General features: G+C 40.2%; 1 protein-coding gene across 5 annotated transcripts in view; it reads right to left on the bottom strand.

Moving 5' to 3' along the window:
- The window catches only part of LOC308083759 (FXYD domain-containing ion transport regulator 6-like), a 45,775-nt gene that overhangs the window by 15,950 nt on the left and 13,856 nt on the right, over positions 1-15,969 (bottom strand). For 3 of the 5 annotated variants that reach the window (XM_080426092.1, XM_080426093.1, XM_080426095.1), the window contains exon 1: positions 7,706-7,966. The exons of the other annotated variants lie outside the window; for them this stretch is intronic. The gene's annotated coding sequence lies outside the window, so the exon portion shown is untranslated. Of the gene's footprint in view, positions 1-7,705; positions 7,967-15,969 lie in introns of those variants that run through there. 5 annotated transcript variants of the gene reach the window in all.

The following is a 15,969-nucleotide window of genomic DNA, read 5'->3' as shown; positions in this document are numbered from 1 at the left end:
TGCAAACTTTAGATGTCAATCGTAGCCAATCAGGATGGAATATGAAAAATCAAACAGATCCGTCTTGATCTCATGACTATAGAGATCATGTGTAACGAATTTATGTTAAATTTGGATACAATCTGAAGGAGTAATATCCCAAAATGTGTTTTACGTAAGTCGGCCTCCTGGTGGCGCTATAAATGGCAGATGTGAAAAATGCAGGGCAAAGGTTTTTCCTTGACCTTTTGGGAGTGTGCATACAAAGTTGTAAACAGATCGGTGCAGTTACGGGTAAAAACACGATTTCATTTCTTCCTCGGCCTAGTGGGAATGTACGTGCAAAATTTCACGGAAATTGCATGCTGTGTTCATAATTAGAGGCATTTTGTTCAACACAGAGCACTCCTGCAAACTTTGAAAGCCATTTTGAGCCAATCAGGATGGAATATGAAAAATATGAAACAAAGATTTGTGTAATGACTATAGAGATACTGTGTACCGTAAAAGTACTGTAAAAAAAATGTTTTGCAAAAAGCGGCCTCCTGATGGCGCTATAACAGGCCCATGTGAAAAAATGGGTCAAGCCAACGGTGCCGGAGATTAGCTGTTCACAGACGGACACACACATGGACACACACACACCGACGGACGGACGGACGGACAGGGGGTAAAACATACTCTCTGGCCATGCCTTTCGGCCTGGCGGAGACAATAAACTACTGACTGCTATACCAGTTTGATAGCGACAGCCAGATTCATCAGAGCTATTGCAGCTCAACTAAACCCTATAGGGATGACTATATGACATGTAGAACATGTTTATGGCTCATGAATCCTCCTCTCTCGGCTCAGTGAGGCCAGAGGAGTCTATTTTAGTCTCGGCACTTCAGAAGCTGGGATCTAGTTTGTGGGGATGTGAGACCAGAAGTCAGGGTTGAGTTGCACTTGATATTTGGTCAGTGGGTTACGTTGCTTACCGAGCCAGAAGCTTCCAGAACAGTTAACCCATTAAGACCGGGAACGCATCTCTGTGGGGTTTTTTAGATGTCTTTGGGCTATTCAAAAATAGCAGATCTACAAGCTCATAACTTGAGGACAATCAGTCAACGACAATCAGTCGAGCTTGTAGATCTGCTAATTTTTTGAAAGCGTGAAAATGTGTGCAAATCTTTGAATGTATATTTTTAAAGCGAACATTTGTAACTCAAATCTTTGCTTCTGGGGGGATTCTACCAAATGTCTTGAACAGTTTTTTGAAAAATCTGTGGTTTTCAAAACTTTTTTCCATGCCAAGGGCCCCCAAAATGATGTGTATTTGGCCGCGGACCCCCATCTGAAAATGTTTTGTTCCAGGGACCCCCCATTTGCCCAAATTTAAGATAAAAAAAAAATAGCAGATCTACGAGCTCATAGCGCGCTATGAGCTTGTAGATCTGCTATTATTTAAAAGCCAAATAAATCAATTAAAATGACTCACAGATGCGTTCCCGGTCTATAAGGGTTAAGTATAGTCATTCATATTCTGTCGCGTGGAAAATAGACGATCTTCAAGCTGACGACGCGTCGCGACGTAGAGCTTGTAGATCGTCTATTTTGGGAGAACGATGCAGAACAGATCAGGCTCTGGCTGGCGGGTGGATCAGGTTCTGGCTGGTGGATCATGTTTTTGCGTGACATGAACTAGCAGAGGGACCGGCTGTTGATTGGTTCCCTGAATGTTGTCTAGACATTCTGGGAGATTGTGTTACCAGCACTGGTTCTCAAAGAGGGGGTCCGGGGACCGCCAGGGGATCCTTGTGAGGGTTCCAGGGGGGTCCCCCAGCTTAAACGAGTAAACATGACATCACATTCAGTTCAGTTTAACCCACTAAGACCTGGGACGCATCTGTGTCAATTTTTCATTTGAGCAAAAAAAAAAAGGCATTATTTTACACTTTGGCTTTTCAAAAATAGCAGATTTACAAGCTCTTAGCGCGGCACAGAGTGCCGCGCTAAGAGCTTGTAGATCTGCTTTTTTTGAAAAATCGTGGAAATATATGCAAATCTTTGAATATATATTGTTTTAAAGCGAGCATTTTAACTCAAATCTTTCTTCATGGGGGTCCCTGGAACAAAATATTTTGAGATGGGGGTCCGCGGCCAAATACATATAATTTTGAGGGTCCTTGACATGAAAAAGTTTGAGCACCACTGATATAGAAATATACGTTTTTTTCAAAATAATATTTAGAAGACATTCGTAGAATCGGAACCTCAGGTCTTAATGGGTTAATGAGAAACCAGAAAGTGATTTAGATGTTTCTCACTGTCGTACAGACAGCAGTTGAAACGCTGTCACTGATTGGCCCGATCATGTTCTGATTTCTCATACTCGCTCCCTATTGGGCCGAAGTCCAGACCGATACCGTGGAGGAGGAACGTGAGAGTGAATCCACGTCATCAGTCTGGACCAATGCCAGGCTAGAGCATTACACCGTCTGGATGAAGACATCAATCTATTCTATACTGAAGAAATAAATGTGTTCAGAAATGCCATGAAAAACAGAGATATCCCACAGTGGTTAGGTCACGTACGGCAGAGCCTCTGATGCCTCACAGCGACTCATCGGTTCAATTCCCAGGCCCTGCGTGTTGACCTTTGCTGCATGTCACTGCCCTGCTCTCTCTCTCTCTCGGTTTCCTGTCTCTCGACCCTGTATAGACTATCAATAAAGGCAAGACGCGCATGAAACAACTCAAGCAGGCTTAAATACATGCAGAACAACACACTGAACTCCTGCTCTATGTGTCACTGAAAAACACTCTGATCCAATTTATTATGTTTAATGCAAAGATCAAAGTCTACATTAGAAGATTATCTCTCTCTCTGTGTGTGTGTGTGTGTGTGTGTGTGTGTGTGTGTGTGTGTGTGTGTGTGTGTGTGTGTGTGTCTCTCTCTCAGAGAGAGTGTGTATGTGTGTGTGTCTGTGCCTCCCTGTGTGTGTGTGTGTGTGTGTGTGTGTGTGTGTGTGCGCCTCTCTGTGTGTGTGTGTGTGTGTGTGTGTGTGTGTGTGTGTGTGTGTGTGTGTGTGTGTGTGTGTCTCTCTCTCTCAGAGAGAGTGTGTGTGTGTGTGTGTGTGTGTGTGTGTGTGTGTGTGTGTGTGTGTGTGTGTGTGTGTGTGTGTGTGTGTGTGTGTGTGTGTGTGTGTGTGTGTGTGTGCGCCTCTCTCTCTCTCTGTGTGTGTGTGTGTGTGTGTGTGTGTGTGTGTGTGTGTGTGTGTGTGTGTGTGTGTGTGTGTGTGTGTGTGTGTGTGTGTCTCTCTCTCTCAGAGAGAGTGTGTGTGTGTGTGTGTGTGTGTGTGTGTGTGTGTGTGTGTGTGTGTGTGTGTGTGTGCCTCTCTCTCTCTCTCTGTGTGTGTGTGTGTGTGTGTGTGTGTGTGTGTGTGTGTGTGTGTGTGTGTGTGTGTGTGTGTGTGTGTGTGTGTGTGTGTGTGTGTGTGTGTGTGTGTGTGTGTGTGTGTGTGTGTGTGTGTGTGTGTGTGTGTGTGTGTGTGTGTGTGTGTGTGTGTGTGTGTGTGTGTGTGTGTGTGTGTCTCTCTCTCTCTCTCAGGAGGAAGCAGAGGCAGAGAGCTGAGCTCTGCCACACAAACATAGGATTACCAACAAAAGGCTGCCTGTCAGACTGAATCATAACAAGAACATGGAGTTATTCCAAGTCCAATAATCTGCTCTGTTAAACAAACCACACAGACTGCTGGAAGAGGAGGAGAATAATGTATAATCTGCTCTGCATGTTGGTGGCAAACAGGCTGAACGTACAGTTACAATGTAACATAGTCTGATGGGCTTATACATTTCTAACTCAAATCCTTGCTTATGGGGGTCCCTGGAACAAAATATTTTCAGATGGGGGTCCGCGGCCAAATACATTCTCATTTTGGGGGTCCTTGACATGAAAAGGTTTGAGCAGTTTTCCAGAAGATTCTTAGGATTTAGAAGACATTTTTAGAATGGGCCTCAGGTCTTAAAGGGATAGTTCACTTTAGTAGAGGTTTAGGTTGTGTAGTGGTACTAGTGACCTTGCCATGATTTAACTCTAAAGGTGGACAAGAAATACAAAAATGTTGCTCCATTGATTAGAAATGGATAATTCTAAACATGCTCCTCATTGACTTACATTGTACGGTGAAACAGCTCTCTCTTTTAGCACATAAACACAATGCTCATTCAGACAATATAGAACATCACCAAACCCAGTACTATTTATTTTATAGTTTTATAAAAATGCCTGTTGATTTTACTATTTGAAGATCCAGATCGAGTTTTCTTCTTAATAAAAATGGCAAAATCAACATTTTTATTTAAAAAAAAAAAAAAGTACTGGGTTTTTGTTCTATATTATCTGAATCAGCTTTGTTTGTGTTCATTTATGTGCTAAAAGAGTGACTTTGAGATCTGTTTCAGCGTACAATACAAGTCAATGAGGAGCATATTTTGAATTATCAATTTCTAATCACTGGAGCAATTATTTTTTATTTATTGTCCCCCTTTGATTGATTGATTGATTGATTGATTGATTGATTGATTGATGTACTTTATTTAGTAAGACATGAGAACATCAGTACATGGAAGTACAAATTCACAATACAAGGTCTACTAAACTGGAAGACTCATTAAGCACTGAGCTTGTTTAAGATGAGAACCCCATGCACACAAATCATGATGACACATAAGAGACAGACAGATATATACATTACTATACAGAACGTCATACAATCAGCTTACAGGTTACTGGTATGAAGAGTGAAAAATATGTACAAGAGAAGAAAAAAAAAGGGGGGAGGGGGGAGGTTAAGACTTAGACAGGGGCCATTTTCGAATTGCAGCCTCCTCCTTTGGAGTTGGTAATGTAGTTACTTTGCCACATCATGGCAAGGTAACTACACAACCCAAACCTCTACCAAAGTGGTCTTGCCCTTTAATGGGTTAAGGCAAGGGCTTGCCTTGACATACTTGGACTCCACGCTCAATGAAGTATAATAATCAATCTTTACTGGAGATGTGCTACAGTACTGCATAGTTCAGGAGAGTAAGGAAAAGGCAATACCATAACACAGTGGTTCTCAAACCTTTTCCTGCCAACGACCCCCATATTGATATGTATTTAGAAGCAAAGATTTGAGTTCAAAATGTTCACCTTTAAAAAAAGAAATGATTTAAAGATTTGCACATATTTTCGAGATTTTTCAAAAAATGGCAGATCTACAAGCTCATAGCCAAAAGTATAAACTATGGATAAAGTGAACTATGGATGAAGTAATGATTGTGACGTTTTATTAACTCATTTTGCTGGGGACCTCCTGGTACTGCAAAGGACCCCTGGGGGTCCCCGGACCGCACTCTGAGAACCAATGCCATAGAAAATGCTGCAATTCATGGTCTGGAGAGGAGAGGGTACGTTTAGCAGACGTGGTAAAAGGAGAGGGTTTGATGGATCAGTCCTTCATCAGGAGCCAGTTGCACCAACTCACACTAAGTTCAAACTTAGCCTAGTTAGAGCTTTTAAAAAGCCATTTAACCCATTTAGCCGGGAAAGTATCTCTGTCATTTTAGATTTCTTTGGCTATTCAAAAATAGCAGATATACAAGCTCATAGCACGGCACCGAGTGCCGCACTATGAGCTTGTAGATCTGCTATTCTTTGAAAAATCGTGAAAATGTGTGCAAATCTTATATCTATGAATATATATATAACTCAAATCTTTGCTTCTGGGGGTCCCTGGAACAAAAATATGTTACAAATGTAAAAAGTCTAAATATATATTTAAAGATTTGCAAAAATGTATATGCCAAATAAATCTAAAAATGACAGATACTTTCCTGGTCTAAATGTTTTTTTAAAGCCATTTAAGCCAAAACTAACTAGGCTAAGTTTGAACTTAGTGTGAGGCGGTGCAACTATTATTATTATATTATTAAAGCTTATTGGGGACGTTTTCATCCGACACGTTTCTGCTTAGCGTCGCTGTCGGGCAGAAACCTTGTATCTCCACACCGTGAGCTTGTAGATCAGTTATTTTTAGCTAAACAATTGAGTGACGGTGAAAGTGGTTGTACGTGTGTGTGTGTGTGTGTGTGTGTGTGTGTGTGTGTGTGTGTGTGTGTGTGTGTGTGTGTGTGTGTGTGTGTGTGTGTGTGTGTGTGTGTGTGATAATATTGAACCAATGAAGAGTATAAAGAGCTTTGTGACTCTAAATAATAAGTACATTGTAAACACATGGTTCCCGTCGTAAAGACAGACTATCCTAAAATACTTTAGTGAAAGTTCCCTCATTCCATAACGTTACAATGTGTTCTCATCTCCACACACACACACACACACACACACACACACACACACACACACACACACACACACACACACACACACACACACACACACACACACACACACACACACACACACACACACACACACACACACACACACACACACACACACACACACACACACACGATAAAGTTGGCCGTGGCCATAGAAGATTAGAAAAATATTCCAATTTTACATTTCTGTATTTTTGTTGTTGTTGAAAATAGCAGATCTACAAGCTCACAACACGGCGCTGTTGCGTAGTGAGCTTGTCGCTCGGCTATTTTCAGCGAAAGCCTTCCCCTCAATAACACAAAACAGAAAAGACCCTAGTATTGAGCCCTGAGGGACTCCGGTTACCCATATGGGGTTGTGGGCGGGGGTCTTTCATTTAAGGGGGGGTGGGGTTAGGCTACAAGGGGTTAAATTAATAAGTTTAACATCAAAACCACATCAGTTCATGTTTACATAAACAAACAAACCAGTTAAATCATAAGGATCCATGTAGCTATAAAGTCATTAAACAAAGTTATGCAGATTTAATTGAGATTATAGTTAAAAATATAATGTTGAATCATGATTCATGAGTGAAAAAGCAGCCTGTTGTGTTTTGGTATTGAATACATTTTCATAATATCTCACTTATTAATCCATCTGTCAAACTAAGGCAGAGATTAGTTGCATGACATTTAGATATTCCATTCAAAACAAGCACAAGCAATACATTTGCAGCCTTTCTATGACAGTGTTGGACACTTTATCCAAATACAGTTTGGAGTTGTATGTTTAAAGCTCTTACATCTTTATCAAACTAAACATTCACAATATAAATTACTTACCCTGAAGCTACGGATGTTACCCAACCATACGGGTGTTTTGTGTTCAGTAATGTTCAGTATATCGTTTAATAAAGAAGAGTTTTAATCTGGTCTGTGGCTGAAGTTCCTGGGTGTAGTGGCGCTGTTGCAACAGGTGAAACCCGGTATTACACCAAATAGAAAGGAGGAAATACAATAGCATCCAGACACAGAGGGGATTGAAACTTTTTTATTAATCAATACTGATTATTACTGAACATAAAAAATCCGTATGGTCAGGTAATATCAGTGGCTTCAGGGGAAGCACTTTATATTTAGAATATTTTACTTTTAAAAACATGTACGAGCTTTACACACGCAACTCCTAAGACTATATGGGGGAAGTGTTCAAGACATGGTCCTGTCATAGATACACAAATGTTAGTAGGCTGTCGATAAAATAAATCTATGACAGTTAATTGATCCAATTAAGGCCAAACAAACACAATGTTGGTCTAAATGTATCCATAATGTATCCATAATGTATCCATAATGTATCCATACTGTATCCACTCACCTCTTTGATACAGAGTAGCAGAAACTTCTCTCTCCGTTCTGAACAGATCCAGTCTTTTTAAACTTTCCTCTCACTGAAAGTTTGCTGTTAAACTGTATGAAGTTGCGTCCAGCTTTAATAACAGAAGCTTAAAACATGAAGTTAAAGAGACTAAAGTGTGTTGTTTCGTTTTAAAAAAACAGATCTATAGTGTGTTGTTTAGTTTTAAAACAGATCTAAAGTGTGTGTTTGTTCCAAGTCTCTGTCAGCAGCTGGGCTTTAAATTCCTTCTCACTTCTCAAACGGTCTGCAGAATGGAGGGGGCGGGGCGGGCTGGAAGGCTGCTGGACCAAAAGATAAACAACATGAAAAAAAGCAGATCTACAAGCCCACAACGCGACACTATATAAGTATAAAATAAGTCTTCTGGCGTCTCATAATGTATTTTTAATGCAATTGTAATGGGTCCTGGGTGGGATGGCCGACTTGAAGGGATGTTTTGTAGTTTGTAGTGGGCCTAATGTTTTACAAATCCAATTAGTGGATATATTATTATCCAATTACAGTGGAGTAAAAAGTACAATATTTGCCCCTGAGGTGTTGCCTAGTGGAGTAGAAGTTTAAAGTATTGAGAAATACTAATACTCAAGTACCTCATGTACTGAAGTACAGCCGGTGGTTACCAAACCTTTTAGCTCAACACCCAAAAGAGAGATTATAGACATTTGCCAGGGACCCAAACTAGTGAAAATAGCAGATCTACAAGTTCACAATGCGTGCTTGTAGATTGGCTATTGTTTGTAATAGTTTTTTAATGAAATACTTTTGAAAAATTTTGGCATTTTGTTTAATTGATGGAAAAATGATTTTTGTTTAAACTTTGAAATTGTATACCTTCAAAATGTATACAAAATATTCTGAAAATAGTCGATCTACAAGCTCACAATGCGTCGCATCGCGACGCATTGTGAGCTTGTAGATCTGCTATTTTCAAACGGTCGAAATGTATATAGGGCTGAAGTGGTTAATGTATGTTTTGTAATAATAATCAGAATCTACAAAGTAACTAGTAACTAAAGTTTTCAAATAATTGTAGTGGAGTAAAAGCACAATATTTGCCTCTGAGATGTAGTGGAGTAGAAGTAAAAGTACTGAAAACTGGAAATACTCCAGTAAAGTAAAAAAAAATGCACTTAAGTGCGGTACTTGAGTAAATGTACTTTCCACCACTGGTGCTTGGTGATGGTCAGTGTGTTGCTGTTTGTCTCAGGGCAGTGAGAAGTATGTCTGCAGGTATAAACCCTCCCTGAGACATTCCATTCTCTCTCTCTGCCCTGTTTCCACCAAAAACAACTGGTTCTATAGAAGCTGCTTCTGTTCTAGATACTTGGAACCGTGGTGCTATCACAGAACCGGCCGTGAACCGGCTCGTGTTTCCACCATTATTTTATACTTTGGGCTATTCAAAAATAGCAGATCTACAAGCTCATGCATGCTACGAGCTTGTAGATCTGCTTTTTTTTTTTATCGTGAAAATTTGTATATATTCAGTTTTTTTAATATATATTTTTAAGCGAAAATGTTTAACTCAAATCTTTGAGTCTTTTGAGAAATGTTTGCTTTAAAAAATACACATCATGTTCATGCTTTTTCAAAAATATTAGCAGATATACAAGCTCATAGCGCGGCACTCGGTGCCGCGCTATAGAGCTTGTAGATCTGCTATGTTTTGAATAGCCAAAGTATAAGATAATGGTTCAAGTGGTTCAGATCTAAAATGGCCGATTCTTTGCCGGTCTTAATGGGTTTCAAGCAGAACCGTTGTTAGAGCCCGCCTGGGGAGCAGGAGTCCCCATGTTCCCCGAGGTTCGATTCCAGGCCTGACCAGCAAAGTGCTGAATATGACCCCGGTCCAAGTGTCCATTTCACGGGTACGCCTGACTGTCACAATTATTACATAAACTCGCAATTATTTGAGAAAAATCACAATTATTTTTGTTGTTGTTGAAAACGTTTTATTTCAAGACTTTAAAATATTAAAAATAACAGAAATAGCTGATCTACAAGCTTACAACGCGTCACAAAGTGACGCGTTGTAAGCTTGTAGATCTAATATGTCTGCTATTTTTACATGTATAAAATTATTAAATATGTCAATAACTTCTTTACATATAGGTCAGTTATTTGTCATATCTGCTCTGTGCAATGTTTGATTACGAAGCCTTAAAAGCCTTTATATGTTCCAATGATCAATGGCCAAATGTCATGTCAAGGACCCCCAAAATTATATGTATTTGGCCGCGGACCCCCATCTCAAAATATGTTGTTCCAGGGACCCCCCAGAAGTAAAGATTTGAGTTACAAATGTTCGCTTTAAAATATATATACAGTATAAAGATGTGCACACATTTTAAGAATTGCAGATCTACAAGCTCGTAACCTTACGTTTTATGGTCGATTTATAGTGTAAAAATGCAAATAAAAACGTTTAGAGCAACATTTACAATGAACATTCTTTATTCAGACGTACATTCTTATTCCCAAACAGGAATGAAAGCATGAGAAACATGTCAGCTAAGCAGCACAGTGTGGAGATTCAGTTTGATCAAAATAATGTGGTTTTAAAAATATAACTTAGTGCTTCAGCCTGGATGATTATGTACAAGAGGGGATATTCTTTCCTAGCCCACTAGAGGGCGGTGTTGGTTAAGCATGATACCCACAATGAAAGCTACAGAAGGTATGAGACTATATGTGAGTGTGTGTGTGTGTGTGTGTGTGTGTGTGTGTGTGTGTGTGTGTGTGTGTGTGTGTGTGTGTGTGTGTGTGTGTGTGTGTGTGTGTGTGTGTGTGTGTGTGTGTGTGTGTGTGTGCGTGTGTGTGTGTAAATGTACTTAGTTACTTTCCATCACTGGACAGAGGGACAAAAGAGTACTTATACTTATTATAGCTGAGCGCATGGGCCCTGTAGCTCCTACCTGACGGCAGTGACCTATACTCAGGATATAGTACATGAGAGGGGTCAGAGGTCAGGATATAGTACATGAGAGGGGTCAGAGGTCAGGATATAGTACATGAGAGGGGTCAGAGGTCAGGATATAGTACATGAGAGGGGTCAGAGGTCAGGATATAGTACATGAGAGGGGTCAGAGGTCAGGATATAGTACATGAGAGGGGTCAGACACTATCTTCTTAGTCAGCACAATGGTGGACTGCTCAAAAATGACCTGGGGGGTGATGGGGGGACATACTCATAATCTTCCCTACCAGTGGTGGAAAGTAACTAAGTACATTTACTTAAGTACTGTACTTAAGTACAATTTTGAGGTATTTTGACTCTACTTGAGTATTTCCAATTTCCAATACTTTTACTTCTACTCTACTCCTATTACATCACAGCATTATTCTCAAAGCGCGTAAAGAACTCATTTAAAGGAGAATTTTGGACTAAAGTTTTCTTACCTTTTCTATGACGTTATGATATCTTAGGATGAATGGTACAGTAGAAAAATTTCATAACTCCACCCCTGAGCCGCCACAGCTTAAAAGGTGCGCGGATAGGCCTTAGGTTAGATCACATATTTTAGGGTTCATAGTGACAGAACACTATGCAACCAAAAAAAAAAACAAAAAAAAAAAACAGAAGTTTCGCTAGATGAGATTGAAATCTCGAGATTTCAATCTCGTCTAGCGAAACTTCTGTTTTTTTTTTTTTTTTGGGGGGGACAGTGTTCTGTCACTATGAACGTCAGATCTCACCAAAAAAATAATAATAAAAAGCTATTAAAATATGTGATCTAACCTAAGGCCTACCCGCGCACCTTTTAAGCTGTGGCGGCTCAGGGGTGGAGTTATGAACATTTTCTACTGTACCATTCATCCTATCCTAAGATATCATAACGTCATAGAAAAGGTAAGAAAACTTTAGTCCAAAATTCTCCTTTAACTCCTTTGCCTTTGCAGAGAGAGAGAGAGAGAGAGAGAGAGAGAGAGAGAGAGAGAGAGAGAGAGAGAGAGAGAGAGAGAGAGAGAGAGAGAGAGAGAGAGAGAGAGAGAGAGAGAGAGACAAACACACATTTCTCAGTTTGTATTGCTTTATTCAACAATTGCTTTGGCAATGTAAACATGTTTTATCAGGCCAATAAAGATCATTTGAAATGAATTAGAGAGAGAGAGAGACACATGTGGTTCCATATAATAATAATGATAATAATAATTTGTACACGGTCAGAGTTAAATGAACACTGAGCATTTTAACAGTGTGTTTTAATTTCACTGGGACAGGAAGTGATGTCGTTGGTCCCTCGTGGTCATTGGTCACCTCTACAGACCACTGCAAAATAAAAGATACAGTTTGGTCAGATACACATTTTAATTAGAAACGTTCTTTATTTAAAAAAAATACTGGAAAAAAAAAGTACAGTTCTTGAGTAAATGTACTTTATTACTCACCACCTAGAGTAAATGTACTTTATTACTCACCACCTAGAGTAAATGTACTTTATTACTCACCACCTAGAGTAAATGTACTTTATTACTCGCCACCTAGAGTAAATGTACTTTATTACTCACCACCTAGAGTAAATGTACTTTATTACTCGCCACCTAGAGTAAATGTACTTTATTACTCACCACCTAGAGTAAATGTACTTTATTACTCACCACCTAGAGTAAATGTACTTTATTACTCACCACCTAGAGTAAATGTATTTTATTACTCACCACCTAGAGTAAATGTACTTTATTACTCACCACCTAGAGTAAATGTACTTTATTACTCACCACCTAGAGTAAATGTACTTTTATTACTCACCACCTAGAGTAAATGTTCTTTATTACTCACCACCTAGAGTAAATGTACTTTATTACTCACCACCTAGAGTAAATGTACTTTATTACTCACCACCTAGAGTAAATGTACTTTATTACTCACCACCTAGAGTAAATGTACTTTATTACTCACCACCTAGAGTAAATGTACTTTATTACTCACCACCTAGAGTAAATGTACTTTATTACTCACCACCTAGAGAAGTCCCCGGCCCCCCAGGACGCCACCACCACGGACACGTCGGTGACGACGGTCCCCTGGGCCGTCCTCAGGTCGTCCTTGGGGTCGTGGTTGTAGTTTCCGCACGCTCCGCACGTCTTCTTTCCCGCCAGGCGCTCGTGAACGCTCACCGTCACTTCCTGTGTGACGGAGTAGGACACGCCCACGGCCGACGCCCGCTCCACCACCACCGCCCTGTCTGACACCCGCACCGTGATGTCACCTGACAGCTGGGCGGGGAGGGACACCTGTCTGCCGTTCACCTGGCGGGGGGGGGCGGGGCAAAAGAACAATTAAGATAATAAGTCATTTAGTTAAAGGGATTGTAGGCGATTCAGAGATAAACAAAGAAAAAAAATCCAGCAGTTCGTTTCCCCGACCACCAGGGGGTGACGCACGGAGGACTTCCATAGAGTTAAGGAGACTTCTAAACGGGCCATGCCGAATATAGGTTACTTTATTCGGATACAATTCGCGGAACTGCCCGCCCCTGCCGGTTCTCTGAATTTTTATTTTTAAATAGGCTCTTTCATGACAAATTGACCACATATATGAAGTTAAACAACTAAATTCTATCCAAACGCTTTTTGAAAAGTAAATTATGTGCCTAAAAAACGAAGTTTGAGAGCATTTTAAAACCGAAAGTAAAAAGTTCACACGGACACGGACGCGCACGGATGCGCACATGCGTGCGTTAATTTACGGACCGGATACCCGGATGTGTAACCTAAATAGTAGGGAAAATACGGATTTCAGAAAGAGGAGTGTTTTTCAATGCAGGAAAACACCCCAGCATCATTATATAGTGGCTGATAGAGGGGAAAAAATGCAAAATATATATATAGAGGTATTTTTCAAATTTAGGCTTAATGTTGCCTACAATCCCTTTAATTGCAGTGGTGGAAAAAGTACTCATATTTATTACTTAAGTAAAAGTATCAATACAAGTCCGGAATTCCAAATTGACTGGAGTAAAAGTACAAAAAGCATTGGTACGAAAATGTTCTTAAAGTACCAAAAATAGAATGTAGAATGTCCCCATTTCACAAGTTTTCAAATGTATAAAATGTGTAAAAATCTTTTGATTTAATAGCAGATCTACAAGCTCACAATGCGTCGCGATGTGACGCAGTTTGAGCTTGTAGATCTGCTATTTTCAAATGGCTGAAATATATATGTAGGGCTGAAGTGGTTAATGTATGTTTTGTAATAATAATCTAAATCTACAGAGTAACTAGTAACTAAAGTTTACATATCATTGTAGTGGAGTGAAATACAATATTTGCCTCTGAGATGTAGTGGAGTAGAAAAACATCCAGTAAAGTAAAATACCACAACATTATACTGAAGTATAAGTAGTACTTATTACTATATCAGTGGTTCTCAAACCTTTTCATGTCAAGGATCCCCACGGACCCCCATTTCAAAATATCATGTTCCAAGGACCCCCAAAAGCAAAGATTTGAGTTCACTTAAAGATATTCAAAGATTTGCACAAAATGTTCAAGTTTTTTAAAAAAAAATGCAGATCTACAAGCTCATAGCGCGGCACTCTTGTAGATCTGCTATTTTTTAATAGCCAAAGTATAAAATAATGGTTAAAGCTAAAATGTAAAATGACACAGATTGAATGGGTTAATGATTAATTAGTGATATCCTTCTCACCCAGGTGTGGTGCTCTTTGGTCACCGTGACGACCACGTCCTTGAAGAAGACGTGAACGGACGCCACGCTGTGGGCGGAGCCTCTGCCGCCGCACGCCGCCCTGACGTCGACGACCACGCGGAACCACAGCTCCTCCTCCGTGACGTCACACAGCGAGGCCAGCTCCGTCCCGCCCCCGGCCCCGCCCATGGCCCCGCCCACCGCGCCGCCGTCGAAGGTGCTGAGCCGCGCGTCGGCGCTGACGCGGCAGCGGCCCTGCTGGGGGGCGTGGCATCCTCGCACGCCCTCCCGGACGCCGCACGTCTGGCCGCTGGCGCACGCCAGCCTCTCACAGCGGACACGCCCGGAGGCGTGGCACACACAGCTAGAGGTACAGCCACGGTCCACTGACGTCTGACCCACCTGTGAACAGAACATATTATTATTATTATTATTATTATTATTAATATTATTATTATTATTATTAATATTATATTATTATATGGTTCACTGACGTCTGACCCACCTGAGAACACAACATATTATTATTATCATTATGTACACTATATTATATTATTATATTATTATATGGTCCACTAACGTCTGGCTCACTTGAGAACACAACATATTATTATTATTATTATTATTATTATTATTATTATTATTATTATTATTATTACCCTTATTATTATTATTGTTATTATTATTATTATTATTATTACATTTATATGGTCCACTGACGTCTGGCTCACTTGAGAACACAACATATTATTATTATTATTATTATTATTATTATTATTATTATTATTATTATTATTATTATTACCCTTATTATTATTATTATTATTATTATTACATTTATATGGTCCACTGACGTCTGGCTCACCTGAGAACACAACATATTATTATTATTATTATTATTATTATTAATATTATATTATTATATGGTACACTAACGTCTGGCTCACTTGAGAACACAACATATTATTATTATTATTATTATTACCCTTATTATTATGATTATTATTATTATTATTATTATTACATTTATATGGTCCACTGACGTCTGGCCCACCTAAGAACACAACATATTATTATTATTATTATTATTATTATTATTATTATTATCATCATATAGAGTCAGGGTCTCTCACCGTCAGGTAGCGTCCGTGGTGAACACACCCGCAGGCGTCCATGGCAACGCAGCGCACGCCGTCGGACAGGAAGCCGGCGTCGCACTCGCAGCCCTCAAAGCAGCCGTCGGAGCAGGGGAGGGGGAGGGGTAGAGGGAGGGGGAGGGGCTCCATCTGGCTGAGGCCGGCGCACGTGGTTCCGCACGTGTTGGCGCACAGCTCGTAGTGGCTGTGGGCGGGGCAGGAGGCGGCTGGAACGGAGAGAGAGAGAGAGAGAGAGAGAGAGAGAGAGAGAGAGAGAGAGAGAGAGAGAGAGAGAGAGAGAGAGAGAGAGAGAGAGAGAGAGAGAGAGAGAGAGAGAGAGAGAGAGAGAGAGAGAGCGGGGGATTTAAAAGTTTACAAATGAAGGAAAAACCCAAAACACATTAATGGGTTAAAAGTGTCGCTCTCCTCTCTCC

This window comes from Gymnoscopelus braueri, assembly GCF_963280865.1.
Source record: "Gymnoscopelus braueri genome assembly, chromosome: 4".
In the NCBI taxonomy this organism is placed as follows: domain Eukaryota; kingdom Metazoa; phylum Chordata; class Actinopteri; order Myctophiformes; family Myctophidae; genus Gymnoscopelus; species Gymnoscopelus braueri.
This window is presented reverse-complemented; position numbering and strand designations above follow the sequence as displayed.